The sequence below is a fragment of the Ceratotherium simum genome, chromosome 31 (assembly GCF_057802395.1).
Source record: "Ceratotherium simum simum isolate JZ-2026a chromosome 31, ASM5780239v1, whole genome shotgun sequence".
Lineage (NCBI taxonomy): Eukaryota > Metazoa > Chordata > Mammalia > Perissodactyla > Rhinocerotidae > Ceratotherium > Ceratotherium simum.
The window spans coordinates 5,591,283-5,607,086 of NC_141930.1; positions in this window are offsets into that span (position 1 = coordinate 5,591,283).

A 15,804-nucleotide genomic window follows, 5' to 3' on the forward strand; every position below is an offset into this window, starting at 1 on the left:
TAAATTACCAATATAAAAATAAGATATGGCATCTCTACTGACTCTACACACATTACTTAGATAATAAGGGCATATTGTGAATAAGCTTAAGTCGATAAATTTGACAACTTAGATGAAACAGACAAATCCCTGTGATACAGAAACAACTAAAGATCATCCATAAGGAACAGATTACCTAAATAGCTCTATATCTATTAAAGAAATTGAATTTGTGGCTAAAATCTTCATAAGAAGAAAACTCCAGGGCTAGATGGCCTCACTAGTGAAATTTACCAAAAATTTTGGGAAGAAATCACATCAATTTTATACAAACTCTTCCAACAAATTCAAAAGGAAGGGAACTTCACATAGCATTCTATGAAGTCAGCATCACTCTGATATAAAAACTTGACAAGGACATTAGAAGAAAAGAAAAAAAGAAAAATATCTAATGTCCCCCATAAATAGAAGTTAAAGTTCTCAATAAAAATTTAGCAAATCAAATTCAACAATACATAGAAAGGACAACACATCACGACTAAATGGGGTTTATGTCAGGATGACAAGGTTGTTTCACCCTTCAAGACTCAACCAATGTAACTCACCATATTAACAAATAAATAAGAAAAACAATACACTCATCTCAATAGACACATAAAAAAGCATTTGGCAAAATCTACTATACAATCCTGGTAAGAACATTCAGAAAACCACAAATAGAAGGGTACTTCATCTTGATGAAAGACATTTATAAAAACCTACGGCTAACATCATACTTAACGGTAAAGAACAATGCAAGAATATTCCCTGTCATCACTTCTATTCAATGCTGTACTGGAGAATGCAGCCTACGCAGTGAGAGAAAATAAAACAAAATGAATCAGGATTAGAAGAAAAGAAGCAAAACTACATTTGCAGATGACATGATCTTTTACCTTGCAACCTTGCTAAACTCACTTATTCATTCAATTTTATTCCCTAAAGCAACTATCCACAAAAACATTGAAGAACAAACATGAAGTGGAACTCACAGTAAATAGTTTTTTCTTAATTTAAAGTAAATGAAAATAGTGTAAACTTATACCATAATAGATTGTATTTATAGCAGTTCTACGTAAGTCTACACCACGCTTGTCCAAGTGGTTTATTTACTTCTGGATTTCAGTGACTGCACTGAGTAGTCTAGTGAATGAAATAAAGGTATGATGTAAAAATTAAGTACATTTACTGATTTTTATTTTAATTAAGAAACTTAGACGGAGACAGCAAAATAGCCTCATGACTGCTAGGTTTAACCTGACTTTCTCTTAAGAAAATGTTTTATTTTTTAAACTTTGATTATTTGCAGGAAATCATTGATACAGTTTTCATTTAAGAAAACAAACTTTATTTTACATATTACCATAACCATATTCCAACTGAGCGAGTCCAGAAGAACAGATTCCAGATCATCTTAAATCTCTATTCTGCTTCCATTTGGGCTGCAAGCCCTTTCACAGTCTCTCTCTGCACACAGCCTTTTTGAAGTCAGTGGAAACCCCCAGTTCAAATCAACAATATGAGGGTATGAAACTGAATGGAGAAAGTGACCCTTGAGATAATATTGCTCTTGAAATTGAAAAGTTATCTTGGTTATTTCAGAACTCAATACAACACATTTCCTATTTCAAGGGCAGTAAAGTTATGTGTTAAAAAGTGCTTCTAAAACAGCCTTCATATGCAGCCACACACTGGTGTATTAAAACTCGATTGAGATACTAGGAATGAAGGTAATAAAAATAAAAGTAAACAGACTAGCATTAAAGTAGTTTTATGAACTGGTTGTTAAGTGGAATAATTGTTTTGAAACTACTGGAATGCAAAGAAAACAAAAAAAACCCTACCGTATCCATTTTTAAATAACTTGAGAAAACTAGCTTATTAAAACTTAATTGGAGTAACTCTATATATTTTTATATAGTGGTAAAATATAACATTTAAATTTGATATTTTATCCATTTTGTAGTGTAAAATACAGTGGCATTAATTATATTCACAATGTTGTACAGCCATCACCACTATCTACTTCCAAAATTTTTCATCACCTCGAACAGAAATCTGTATCCATTAAGCAATAGTTCCTCATTCCCTCTACCCCAGTCCCTGATAACCTCTAATCTACTCTCCATCTCTTTGAATTTGCTTGTTCTAGATATTTTATATAAGTGGAATCATGCAATATCTGTCCTTTTGTGCCTGGCTTATTTCATTTAGCATAATATTTTCACGGTTCATCCATGTTGTAGCATGTACCATAATTTCATTCATTTTCATGGATGACTAATAATCTACCTATATATCACATTTTGTTTATCCATTCACCGATTTAGATCTTTTGATCCATTTTGATTTATGTTTTATATATGGTGTAAGATCAGGGTCTAACTTCATTCTTTACATGTACATATCCAGCTTCTCTAGCCCCATTTTTTGAGGAGTGGGGAACAACCTTTCCCCACTGAAAGGTCTTGGCGTCTCTGCCTATGACAATTGACCATGTAAGTGAGGGTTTGTTTCTGGGGTGTCAATTTTATTCCCATGGTCTATACATCTATCCTTATGTCAGTACCACACTATTTTGATTAATGGAGCTTTGTAATCAGTTTGAAGTTGTGAAGAATGGGTTAAACTTTGTTATTCTTTTCCAAGATTATTTCAAGTTTGTTTTGACAGGGTCCCTTAAAATTCCATATTAAATTCAGGACGGGGTTTTCTATTTCTGCCCAAAATGCCATTGAAACTTTGATAGGGATTGCATTGAATCTGTGTTTGAGTAGCAGGGTCATTTTAACAAAATTGTGTTTTCATATCCATGAATGGGAAGTCTTTCCATTTATTTGGGTCTTTAATTTCTTTCTGTAGTGTTTTGTAGTTTTCAATGTACAAGCCTTGTACCTCCTTGGTTACATTTATGCCTAAGTATTTTATTCTTTTTATATTTTTGAAATGGATTTGTTTTCTTAATTTCCTTTCAGATTGTTCATTGCTATTATATAGAAATATAGCTAATTTTTGCAAGTTTATTTTTAATCTATCAAATTTGCTGAATTTTTAAATTATATATAACAGTATTTTGCAGATTATTTAGGGTATTATACATATAAAATCATGTCATCTATGAATAGAGACAATTTTATTTCCAATTTAGATGGCTTTTATTCATATTTCTTGCCTAATTGTTCTGGCAAGAACATCAAATAACTATGTCAAATAGAAGTGGTGAAGGCAGATATCTTTATCTTGCTCCTTATCTTAGAGGAAAACTTTGTCATTCACCATTGAGTATGAGGTGTTGTGGGCCCTTACCATATAAAGTTTCCTTTTAATCATAGTTTGATGAGTGTTTTTTTATCTTGAAATAGTGTTGGATTTGTCAAACGATTTTTTAATGCATCATTTAAGATGATCATGTGCGTTTTTTCCTTTATTATATTAATGTGGTATAATACATAGACCGACTTTTGTATGTTGAACCATCCTTGTATGAGTCCCACTTGAGATCCTGTATAAATTCCATTTGATCATGTATTTTGTTGAGGAGTTTTGTATCTATATTGATAGGAGATATTGGTGTAATTTTCATTTCTTGTAGTGTCTTTGTCTGGCCTTGATTTCAGGGTAATGCTGCCCTCATAGAATGAGTTAGGAAGTGTTTTCTCTCTTCTATTTTTAGAAAAGTTTGTGAAGGATTAGTTGTAAATCTACCAGTGAGTAATGCACCAGTGGTCCTACGCTTTTCTTTGTAGAAAATTTTTTAAATTTTTTATTACTGACTCAATCTCCTTTCTTCTTAGAAGTCTATTCAGATTTTGTTTGGCTTCTTGAGACAGCTTTGAGTTTGTGTGTTTCTCAGAATTTGACCATTTCATCTAGGTTATCCAACTTGTTAACTTACAGTTGTTCATAGTAGTCTCCTACAATCCTTTTTATTTCTGTAAAGTCAGTAAAATGTCCATTTCATTTCTGATTTTAGTAATTTGAGTCTTTTATTTATTTTCTTAGTCAACTTGGATAAAGGTTTGTCACTTTTGTTGACATTTTCTAAGAGCCAACTTTTGGTTTCATTGATTTTCTCTATTGTTCATCTTACATCTCTTCTCTAATCTTTATAATGCCCTCCCTTCTGCTACCTTTGGCTATAGTTTGCTCTTCTTTTTGTAGGTCCTCAAGTTTTACAGTTAGGTTATTGATCCGAGATCTTCTTTCTTTTTTAATGCAGCCATTTACATCTGTAATTTCAGTCTGAGCCCTGTTCCACTGCATCTTACACATTTTGGTGTGTTGTGCTTTTGTTTTCATTTGTCTCCAAGTATTTTGTAATGACCTCTATGATTCCTTCTTTGACATGTTTGTTATTTAAGAGTGTGTTGCTTAATTTCCACATATTTGGGAATTTTTCAGTGTTCCTTCTCTCACTGATTTCTAGTCTTTCCATTATTGTCACAAAAGGTACTTTGTATGATTTCAATCTTAGTAAATTTATTAAGACTTGGTTTCTGCCTGATATATGTTCTATCCTGGAGAATATCCCATGTGCACTTAAGTAGAATATGCACTCTGCTATTTTTGGGTGGAGTGGTCTGTATATATGTCTCTTAGATCTGATTGTAGTGTTGTTCAATTCCACTATTTCTTTATTGTACTTTGGTTGGATTGTTCTATCCTATACTAAAGTGGGGTATTGAAGTCTCCAACTATTATTGTAGAACTGTCTATTTGTCCTTTCAATTCTCTCAATTTTTGCTTCATATATTTTGTGGTTCTGGTCTTAGATATGCATACATTTATAACTGTATATCCTCTTGATAGATTCGATATTTTATCAATACATAATATCTTTTGTACATTTTTTTACTTAAAATCTCTTTTGTTTGATAATAGAGCCACCATAGCTGTCTTTTAGTTAATATTTGCATGTGATATCTATTTCCATCCTTTATATTCAATTTTTTTGTCTTTGTACCTAAAATAACTCTCTTGTACATAGCATATATATAATTTTTTAATCCATTATGCCAGTCTCTGCCTTTTTAATTAGCTAATTAATCCATTTACATCTGAATAATTAATAATAATGGACTTATTTATGCCACTTAGCTATTTGTTTTCTCCGTGTCATACTTTTGTTCCTCAATGCTCTATTACTGCCTTTTTTGTATTTAATTGATTATTTTTGTAGTATACCATTTGTTTTTCCTTTTTCATTCCTTTCCGTATATTTTTTTAGGTATTTTATTAGCGGTTACCTTGGGAATCATAATTATCTTAAATGTATAACAACCGAGTTTGAATAATACAAACTTAGTTTCAATAACATACAAACTCTCTGTTTTTATAGCTCTCCATTCTCCTCCCCTTTATGTTATTGTTGTCACAGGTTACATCTTTATACATTGTGCCAATTAACATAGATTTATAATTATTGTTTTATACATTTGTCTTTTTTTTTTCCTTTTTGGTGAGGAAGATTGGCCCTGAGCTAACATCAGTTGCTAATCATCCTCTTTTTGCTTGAGGAGATAATCCCTGAGTTAACATCTATGCCAATCTTCCTCTACTTTGTATGTGGGATGCCACTACAGCATGGCTTGATGAGCAGTGTGTAGGTCTGTGCCCTGAATCATAACCCATGAACCCTAGGCCGCTGAAGTGGAGTGTGCGAATTTAGCCACTATGCCATCAGTCTGGCCTCTATACGTTTGTCTTTTAAATTATAAAGAAAAAAAGAGGAGTTACATACTAAAAGTATAATAATTAAAGCTTTTATATTTGCTCATGTAGTTATCTTTACAGTATCCTTCATTTCTTCATATGTTTTGAGTTGCTTTGTAGTGTCATTTCATTTCAGCCCAAAGGACTCCCTTTAGAATTTCTTGTAGGGCGCATTTATTAGTAATAAACTACTTTAGCTTTCGTTTTCTGGGAATATCTCAATTTCTCTTTCATTCTTGAAAAATAGTGTTGCCAGATATAGGATTCTCGGGTGACTTATTTTTTTTTCTTTCAGCATTTTAAATAGAACATATTACTACTTTATGGCTTCCATGTTTTCTGATGAGAAAGCAGCTGTCAATCCTATTCAAGATACTTACACATGACGTATGGCTTCTTTCTCACTGCTTTCAAGATATTCTTTTTTGTCTTTGGCTTTCAAAAATTTGACTATTATGTGTCTCAGTTTATTCTCTTGGAGTTTCTTGAGCTTCTTGGGATTGTAGATTCATATATTTCCTTAAATTTGGGAAGTTTTTGGCCATTACTGCTTCAAATATGTTTTTCTGTCCCTTTCTCTCTTTTCTTCTTAGTATTCCTATGTTGGTGTGTTTGATGGTGTCCTGCAGATCCCTCATGTTCTTCCCATTTTTCTTCATTATTTTTTCTATCTGTTCCTCAAAATGGATCATTTTAATTGCCTTATCTTCAAGTTTGCTTATTCTTCACAAATTCGACCCAAATCTGCTCTTGAACCCCTCTTGTGATTTTTTAAAAATCTAGGTTATTGTACTTTTTAGCTTCAGAATTTCTATCTGGCTCCTTTTTAATAATTTCTGTCTCTTCACTTACTTTACATTGTCTATTTGTTCATACGTTGTTCTTCTGATTTCCTTTAGTTCTTTGCCCATGGTTTTCCTTACCTTGTTAAAACAGTTGATTTAATGTCTTTTAGTAGTAATTCCAATATCTGGGCTTCCTCAAGATAGCTTTTTCAAATCATTTTTTCCTGTGAATGAGCCATACTTTCCTGTTTCTTTGTAATGTTTTTGTTGCGAATAGAACATTTTGAGTACTATAATGTAACTCTGGAGCTCTAGATTCTCTCCCTCTTCAGGGATTGTTTTTGTTCCTCATTGAGTCCTGCATTCATCCATTTTTATAGTAATTTTTTCAAACTATTTTGGCAAACTTTGTGTTTCTTTTTCTATGTGGTCACTGAAGTTTCTGTTCTGTTATCTCTGTGGTCAGCCATTGACCCGATAGAGATTTCTTTAAATATCTAGACCAAAAACAAAACAGGTACTTTCAATAAACGCTGCTGGGGAAGCCAGGCCTAGGGAAATGAATCAAAGGCAACCATATGTGTTAGTCCCTCAGGGAACCATCAGAATGACCAAAACGCACAAATCCAAATTATCGGAGGACAAGTCCTTACCGTCCACCCTAGCATCAGCTGGATGATTTAGGAATGTGGGCTCTCATCCCCACAGCCACAGCAAGGGTGAGGAATGGAGGATAGAAACATGCCCACCTCACTTACCAAAGTGCAGCAGCCTCTCCCTACATCACACACTCCCCTTGCTTGCTATAAGTACATGATCAGGTTCCAGATCTCCAAAATAGGTGATTCTCACAGTTTTTTACAGCTTAATGGTTGTTACGATGGAGGGACTGACAATGGGAACTTCCTACTCTGCCATTATCAATGATGTCAATCCTAGGTTATCTTTTAATCTATTTAAAAATCATACTATGACTCATAGCATCTTGTTCTAAAAGCTGTTTTGAGATTAGAATATTGTCAATAAATATACTATGAGTTTTATGAAACATGTTTAGGGCATAATAAATAAACTGACTTAGTCCATTATAGTCCATATCCATCTTTTCACTAACAATATCTTATTTTATTCTCACAACACCTTGCATGGGTACTATTATTCACATTTCAGAGAAGACAAAATAAAGATTACAAAAGTTAAATGATAAATTCACAACTTGTGAATGGGAGAACCGGAATGGAAAGTCAGGTCTCCTAAGTCTGTATCCTACACTCTTCCAACAATACAATACTACCATAATTTAGACATTACCATCTGATGATTTCAGTAAACTATGAATGTAAAATGTGTAAATTGAAGAATCTGTAGACTTTTCAAACTATTTCATCCCGTTACCAAAGTTGTCATTGTTGTTTTCAAATAAGAGAATGAACACTTTTACACTGTTTTACATGATAAAAACAAATATCTCAAGAGATGCCCTTCTACTTCTTTTTCTAACGGTATTATTTTAAAGTTTGAGAGATATGTCAAAACACTCGTATCTTACAATAAGAATAGAATGGCAAAAAAAATACTTCCAAGTTTTCATTTGACTGGTGGAACTTTTCAGTTGTTTAGAAGCAAGTTATTTATTTGAAAAGATTGTGTGTTTTGTTTTTCCTTACTAAGTCAGCATTATTGTTAATCCACCCAAGTAAATAACAGCAACCTGCATGCTCCCTAGCCTAATCAGTCCTCTGAATCAAGGGGGATAAAAGTTTCTCTGTATGTTGACATTAAAGTTCTTCTTGTTTGCGATCGGAACACCATTTACTTTGTAGAATATAGAAATTTTTTTGCATGGCTTCCTGGAAAATTTAAGTAAGGAAATTTGAAGAGAGTATGCAGAGATGATAGCTTACTATAGGTAGACCCAAGGATAAAGAGAAATGTGACAACTTACAATGATTAAAGGAATGGACAGATTCCTGAGATGTTGCAAAAAATGATGGCTACAAAAAGTGATTAGTCATAGTTAATTTATTATAAAAGGATATTAAATTACTTCAGCATTACATAATAAGGAAGGAATATGCACTCTTCTCTGGAATATTTCTATACATATTTTAAACATTTAATGTGTTTCCTGGGGCCGGCCCAGTGGCACAAGCAGTTAAGTGCGGGCGCTCTGCTGCGGCGGCCTGGGGTTCGCCAGTTCGGATCCCAGGCGCGCACCGATGCACCACTTGTCAAGCCATGCTGTGGCGGCATCCCATATAAAATGGAGGAGGAAGGGCATGGATGTTAGCCCAGGGCCAGTCTTCCTCAGCGAAAAGAGGAAGATTGGCAGATGTTAGCTCAGGGCCAATTATCCTCACAAAAATAAATAAATAAATAAATGTGTTTCCTTTGGGAAAAAAATAAAACTTGATGCCAAATAAATATGGCATTGTAGTGCATGGTTTTAATACATGCTAACTTATTTCAGTCTACAAAGGAAGGTGATTATAAATTGGTAACTAACTATACAATAGGGTTTTCTTAATAACTTCCCCATTTTAAATCTCAGTGTTGTGTGAAATACATATTGGACAGAAAAGGAATGTCATTTGATCCAATTAATTTAATGATATGTAAATTAATGCTTATTTTGAGTACATTGTTAATTTAAAGAAAACATGTAATCTGAATGTCCAGCAGTAGAGGAATGGGTGGATAAATTATCATGCTGCTAGTACATGGAGCATATTGTGCTGTTCACTATCTATTGATACTCATCTTCATCCCCAACCATGTCAACTTTTAATTATATCTCTTAGAATGGATTATATTTCCCATACACACTTACAAGCAGAGTTCTCATTTAGATTCAACAATGAAAAGCACTTGTTCAATATTTAAAGGTAAAAAAAAAAGGAGAAACCGTTATTCTCTGCTGGAAGAGATAGACACGTGGTTAGCTGTGAAGCATGAGTGTGAGCTTTCGTTAATAACCTGCAGCTGAGATAACTGATAGGCCCTTCTTGTGATATGAGGATTTACTAATTTCTTGAAAGCTATAAGAGGTGACCATTGTTCGTTGCCACCCCCCCATACTTCCAACTGTTTCTTAAACATCTAATTTCCTTTATCACATGCTCCTGATAAAATGTGTAATTCTAGCCCTTGAGTTAAAAATAAATTATATGTCTTTTAAAATTAATGACTTAGACCTCTATGCATTGACACGGAGAAAGGTTCACAAAATACCATTCCATCAAAACAAAAGAATGCTGCAGAATGATAAATGTTTTGTTTACTTCATGAAATTTTAAAACTCTGTTTTAATAAACTCTGTTCTCACAAAATATGTTTATATTATAAAATATACATTTATATGAACATAGTTATGGGAGTAAGATGGTGTAGGGGCAAAAGGATAACCTCTACTCATCTCAAAATTATTTAACTGGATAAAGCATACATTTTTTATTTGTAATAAACAATAATCTTGAGTAAAATTATTAGCATTACAAAGTTTTCAAAAGAATATTCTGTCAAAATTATAATTGTTTATAAAGGATTAAATTGTCTTGATTGTATCAGGGTACACAGTTTTTCTAGTCTATGAAGTTGTTTGCTCTTTTTGTTCTCCATATCCATTTATCCTTCCTTTTTGTTGTTTTGCCTTGTTTGTCAGTTCTGCATCGACCACTCTTACACAGCTCATATACTTTGAGAGAAGCAGAGACCAGTACTAACTTTAGGATTAGTCCCTAGTTGGCTTACTTCAGGATGATATAAGAAGCCCAATTCAAGCAAATAAGATAGAGTAAATGTATTTTGGCATGCCAAAACATCATGTCCCACTCTTCAAGTGTTTCTGAGAGATACTTTCTCTGTCCATATGATGTGAAATGTGAAGTTTGTAGATCCTGGAAATTTCTAGAAGCTATTTAATGAGTTTGAGAAAAATCAACAGGAAAAATTGCACTCCATTGAAGGTAGAAAAATAAGACACAAAGAAAATAGATCTTTGAAGACAGTAGGAATCATTCGATCAAGCTTTCCGAGAAATAAGAAAAATCTTAACTAAATTGAGTCGGGAAGGCCTGTAAGGGGGAGCTCTCATGCCCTATCATACCTTATCAATCGTACTAAACGGGAAGGGATGTGTGCTTGCATCTCGGACAGGAAGTACAATTACTTTATTACTGAAGGAAGATTCCTCTCCCCTCGCATGCAGCCCAAGCGATGAGAAACGCTGCAGCTCAGCCAATGAGAAACTGTTGCCACCCTGGACTGTTGCTTTCCCCCAATGGCCCTTCATTTAGAACAGACTCTTCCTAGTCACACTTTTCCTGTATAAAGGCAAGATCTCCTCCTTTGTTCTCTGGATTGCCTATGGTTCACCCTAGCATGCACATCCTGAATTGCAATTCTTTTGGCTATTCCCAAATAAACACATTTTGAGGGTAGAATAACATGCAAATTTGCTGTTTAAGTTAACATTTCTGAACCTCATCCTAACTTTGAAATAATTTTGCATATTCTTAAAGCTAGTGTGAGTCTTGTATTCTTATACTTGCAAATGAAAGACTCCTAACAAATACAGAATAGGCGATTAATCTTAAATTGTAGACTTGAGTAAACAAAGGATGTACTCTATTTCAGGTTGGAGGTTGGAAATGCATCTTTAGTAGAAAAATAATTGTTAAAATTGTTTCCTGTCATAATGATTAACTCATAGTATTTATTTGACTTCTAAGAGTATAGCTTAGGAGGTTGGGAGGAAAAATGCAGACTTTTTGGATCATATTTTAGTTTTCAGTATTATAATGCCAAATATTGGTGGAAATGTGAGAAAATAGGATTCCTCAATTACAATAGTGGGAAATCTGGTTTATATATCCATTCTTGAGACCAATCTGACAGCATTTCATCAAATTAAATTTGCATATATCATGTGGCCCAACAATAACTCCCCAGTTTATGTTCCAGAGAAATTCCCATACAGGAATTCTCATAAAGGACCACGCAACATGTGTAAAGATGTTCATTACAGCAATGATTGAATAATGTTATACCAGATTATTAGAGACATTCTAGGTTTCCAATGGATAAATATAATGAGGTAGATGAACACCATGGAAAAGAGTTAGAAACAATAAACTCAGTGTACACAGTAGGCTATATAGGATCCAAAAATAGTGGTGGTAGAAACAGAGTCAAAATGAAATTTATAGGAGAGTACCATTTGTGTAAATTTGTATAAATTAACAATAAATACATACGCAAAATACATGTTTTTAAGAGCTACACACAAACTCAAAAGTCCATAGCAAGCAGCCTAGAACTGTTGTCTAAGGGGATGGAGTGAGCTAAGAGTGGAGAATAGGAAGAAAAGGAAAGGAAATGTATCAATAAGGAAAATAATAATACGGGATTTTGCAAGGAGTGATAATATTTTGCTATGAAGTGAGACGAATGATTAATTCAAATTTTGTCCCAGTTCCCAATAGTATAACAGTACTAAAGTAACATACCTTGAAGATCAGGGATTTGAATTTAGGTTTATTTGACATTAAAATTGGTACTTGTTTCACTGCACTATGTCCTTAAAACAAATTTCATTTAATTCATGCAAAAATAATTAAAAATAATATCATGATATCTACATTACGAGAGAAAAATCTTTTCAAAACATCAGATAATAGTAATTTAATATCCCCAGAAGACTAGGATTCAAAGCTGGCAGTCATGGGTGGGAATCTATCACAGTCAAGTGCTGAGAATTATTGGGTTGTAGGGTTAGCAACGAAAACATACTTTGCAGAGATTTATTATGGGATTTCAATTTAATTTCCCCCAGGCTATCAGTGGTAACAAAGCGTTGTTTCCACATATCCAGGGGATTTACAGCCAGCAATATATCATTATTTCTCTCACTTACATTTTATATTCTTTCAATTTATCTAGATCTCAGTAGGGTCACAAGTGTGGTTGTGAACATCAGTGGCCTCTGTGAATTATATTTTTAAAGTAAATAGATAAGTACGCTTACCATAATGCTATAAATACAGAAAAAAAAAACCTGTTTAAATAATCTAAAGTTGCCTGACTACAATTTGGACATGTTTTACAAATAAAGTCTATGTTGAGATCAATTATTATCTCAGACAGTGTTTAAATAGGCAGTATTAAAACATCTCTGACGTTTTTCATTTTGTTACCCTTCGTATGTGTGAACTCCCCCTTTTTTGCCAAAACCTCCTTTATCTGGATAACTTTTAATCGCTCTTTTTTTAACCATTGGTTAACATTTTAGACATCATTATCTGAAACCTCAGGCTGATATTTGAGCCCCTCCTTTGAGTAGCATGCACCTTACCACACTCTTAACTGATAATTTACTTTCTTTTATCCCTAAATAGACTATGATATATGCGAATGGAGAAGTGGCCATATTGAATCCTCAGTACTTGATAAATATGCGAGATATGTTGGTTGACTATATGGGTATAAGTTACAATTCTGTAAAGGTATAGGTTTATGGTCTTAACACTGATAATATCTATCAATTAAGCTTATAATTAAAATTTACCATAGGAGTAAAATATTGAAAAACAGCTTAGTGGTGCTTGGGATATCTTGGTTCTTCGTACAATATTTTTGATACACAGTTAACAGAAAGAAGAATGATGTAAGTTTCTCCATGTCAGTTATCCATGACTCTGATTTTTACTGAAATTCTTGATAAAATAATTTCTGATTATTCCTTCTTACTTCTTCTGTCTCCTAAATAGACCTTCATAGTTATTTCAAACCCCTCTTCAATTCTCTCTGTATATTCTGTGCATTTCTGAATTCATACACCTGCTTGGTTTGAATGCTTATATAGCCGTCATTGAGCCCGTAAGTTTCTTCTGTGTCAACCTTTCCTCATAAGAACAGTGTCAGAGTCACAGATGTTGGATGGCTATCTCCACTGGAATGACTTCCAAATGCAAACTCCTTACCCTCTACCCACCCAACCAAACTCTTGCATAATGCTCTTAATAACGTGATGAATTTGTAAAATTAACACTTGTTAAGCGGAGCACTTGTTAAGGGTACTGATGGTGAGCTGCAGTTCAACAACAGACTACAACAGAAGTTGAAATATGGATCCTCCTTGACTTATGATGGGGTTATGTCCCAATAAACCCATCTTAAGTGAAAACTATCTTAAGTCGAAAATGCATTTCATACACCTAACCTACCAAACATCCTAGCTTAGCCTCGCCTACTTTAAATGTGCTCAGAGCACTTACATCAGCCTACACTTGGGCAAAATCATCTAACACAAAGCCTATTTTATAATAAAGTGTTGAATATCTCATGTAATTTATTGAATACCATACTGAAAGTGAAAAGCAGAGTGGTTGTTGTGGCACAGAATGGCTGTCAGTGTATCAATTGTTTACCTTTGTGATGGCGTGGCTGCCTGGGAGCTGCAGCTCAGGGCCGCTGCCCAGCACCGCGAGAGAGTACTGTACCACATCTCGCTAGCCCAGGAAAAGATCAAAATTCAAAATCCGAAGTACGATTTCTACTGAATGTTTCTAGCTTTTGCACCATTGTAAAGTCAAAAAATTGTAAGTTGAATCACCTTAAGTCGAGGACGGTCTCTAGAGATGTTTATTACTTACAAGTCCTGGAAGAAGTACCTGGCTCAGGGAGGTCAAGGCAGAGTGCATACAGAGAGAGAGACAGGTCTTGGGGAAACGCCTTTACTAGGGTCGGTGGGTGGAGTGCTTTGGGATTCCTAGCTAAAGCCAGATTGATCAATTCAAACCAAAAGAGCAGGGTTTTGGTAAGCCTCACGGAGGTCATATCTAAGAGGCACATAGGGGAAGGTGTTGAGACGTGGGGGAGACTGTTGATCACAAGGGCTGTTGGGGAAGTCACATCAGGAACTTACATTTACCTTTGCTGTCTAGTGTGTGCACTTGCATGAGGAGCTAGTGTCAGTTTAAGGTCCCTGCAGTCTGGTTGGCCAAAAAAAATGGATGCCAAGGCAGCAATACCAAGGAACAGCTTAACTGAAGTCTCAACAACACACCATATTCTTTCCTATTCATTCACATTGAAAATGAACAGCTACAGTTAAATTCTCTCTTGCCCACACCCTTCCTTGATTACCAAACCTTTTTAAATTTTAATTTCTATTTTCAAATAATCTCCCACATTTATCACTTTAAAATTTAATTTCATCACTAGTTATACTACTCACTATTAATTTATTTATGCATTTATTCTAGAAATATTTATTGGGCATCTACTATGAGCTAGGAGCTATTCTAGGAACTGGGAATGGTACAGTCAACAAAATGGACAACAATCTCCAGCCTCATGGGCCTCAGATTCTAACAGGGTAAGACCAATAGTAAAAATAAATAAATAAATAAATAAATAAAATGCATGTTTATCTTGGAGAGTGATAAACGCTATGGAATGAAATAAAGGGAAAAAATGGTGATTGAGAGTATCAGCAGAAGGCTAGAGTGGGGCTATTCCCTGAGAACTACTATAACAACCTCCCTCTGCTAGTCACAAAACCAGTCCCGCGATTGGTTCCCGTAATCTTTCCTCCACATCACTGTCAATCTGTGCAATGCTGATTTTTTCTCCCTATTTGTTTGAGTTTTTTCTCATTTCACTTCTTTTTTCCTCTGGAAGCTTTTAGGCTAATTCTCTTTTACAGTATACTTTCAAACGGTATCATAGGCCATCTTTTAGGGGTTTTTGTTCTGTTTTGTTTTTTATTGTTCTCTGGTTCAGAAGCCCATGGGCCCTCTCATGCTGGAGGCTCATGCTATTCAACTTTAGTAAGTCCCTTCATATCATATTTTTAACTTACTCCTCCATACGTTCACTGTTTTTCCTCCTGGAGCCTCTCTAACTTGAATGTTAGACTTCTTAAAGGGTTTTGCTTTGTTCATATTTTCCATGTAATCATTCTAATATTCTAATTCTTGATGGATTACTATTATTTACAGAGTATGTTAAAAGCTAACTTTGAGTAACATTTCCTATATTTTCATGCGTTCATATGTTTATTGGCCACGGGGTAAACTCAAAAGTATTATTCATCCTTATCTGTTAAGCTTTCTCTGCTGGTTCACCTTTATATTTCTGTCTTCTGCATCTTGGCTGGGTGATATTTTATAACATTGATAGTTCTGCCATGTGTTCTAGATGTTCTGAGTGGGAGAGTTTGTGCAAAGTACCTTGTCTGCCATTAATCAAAGTTGAAGTCACTAACATTTTTGTAATTAACCAAAAC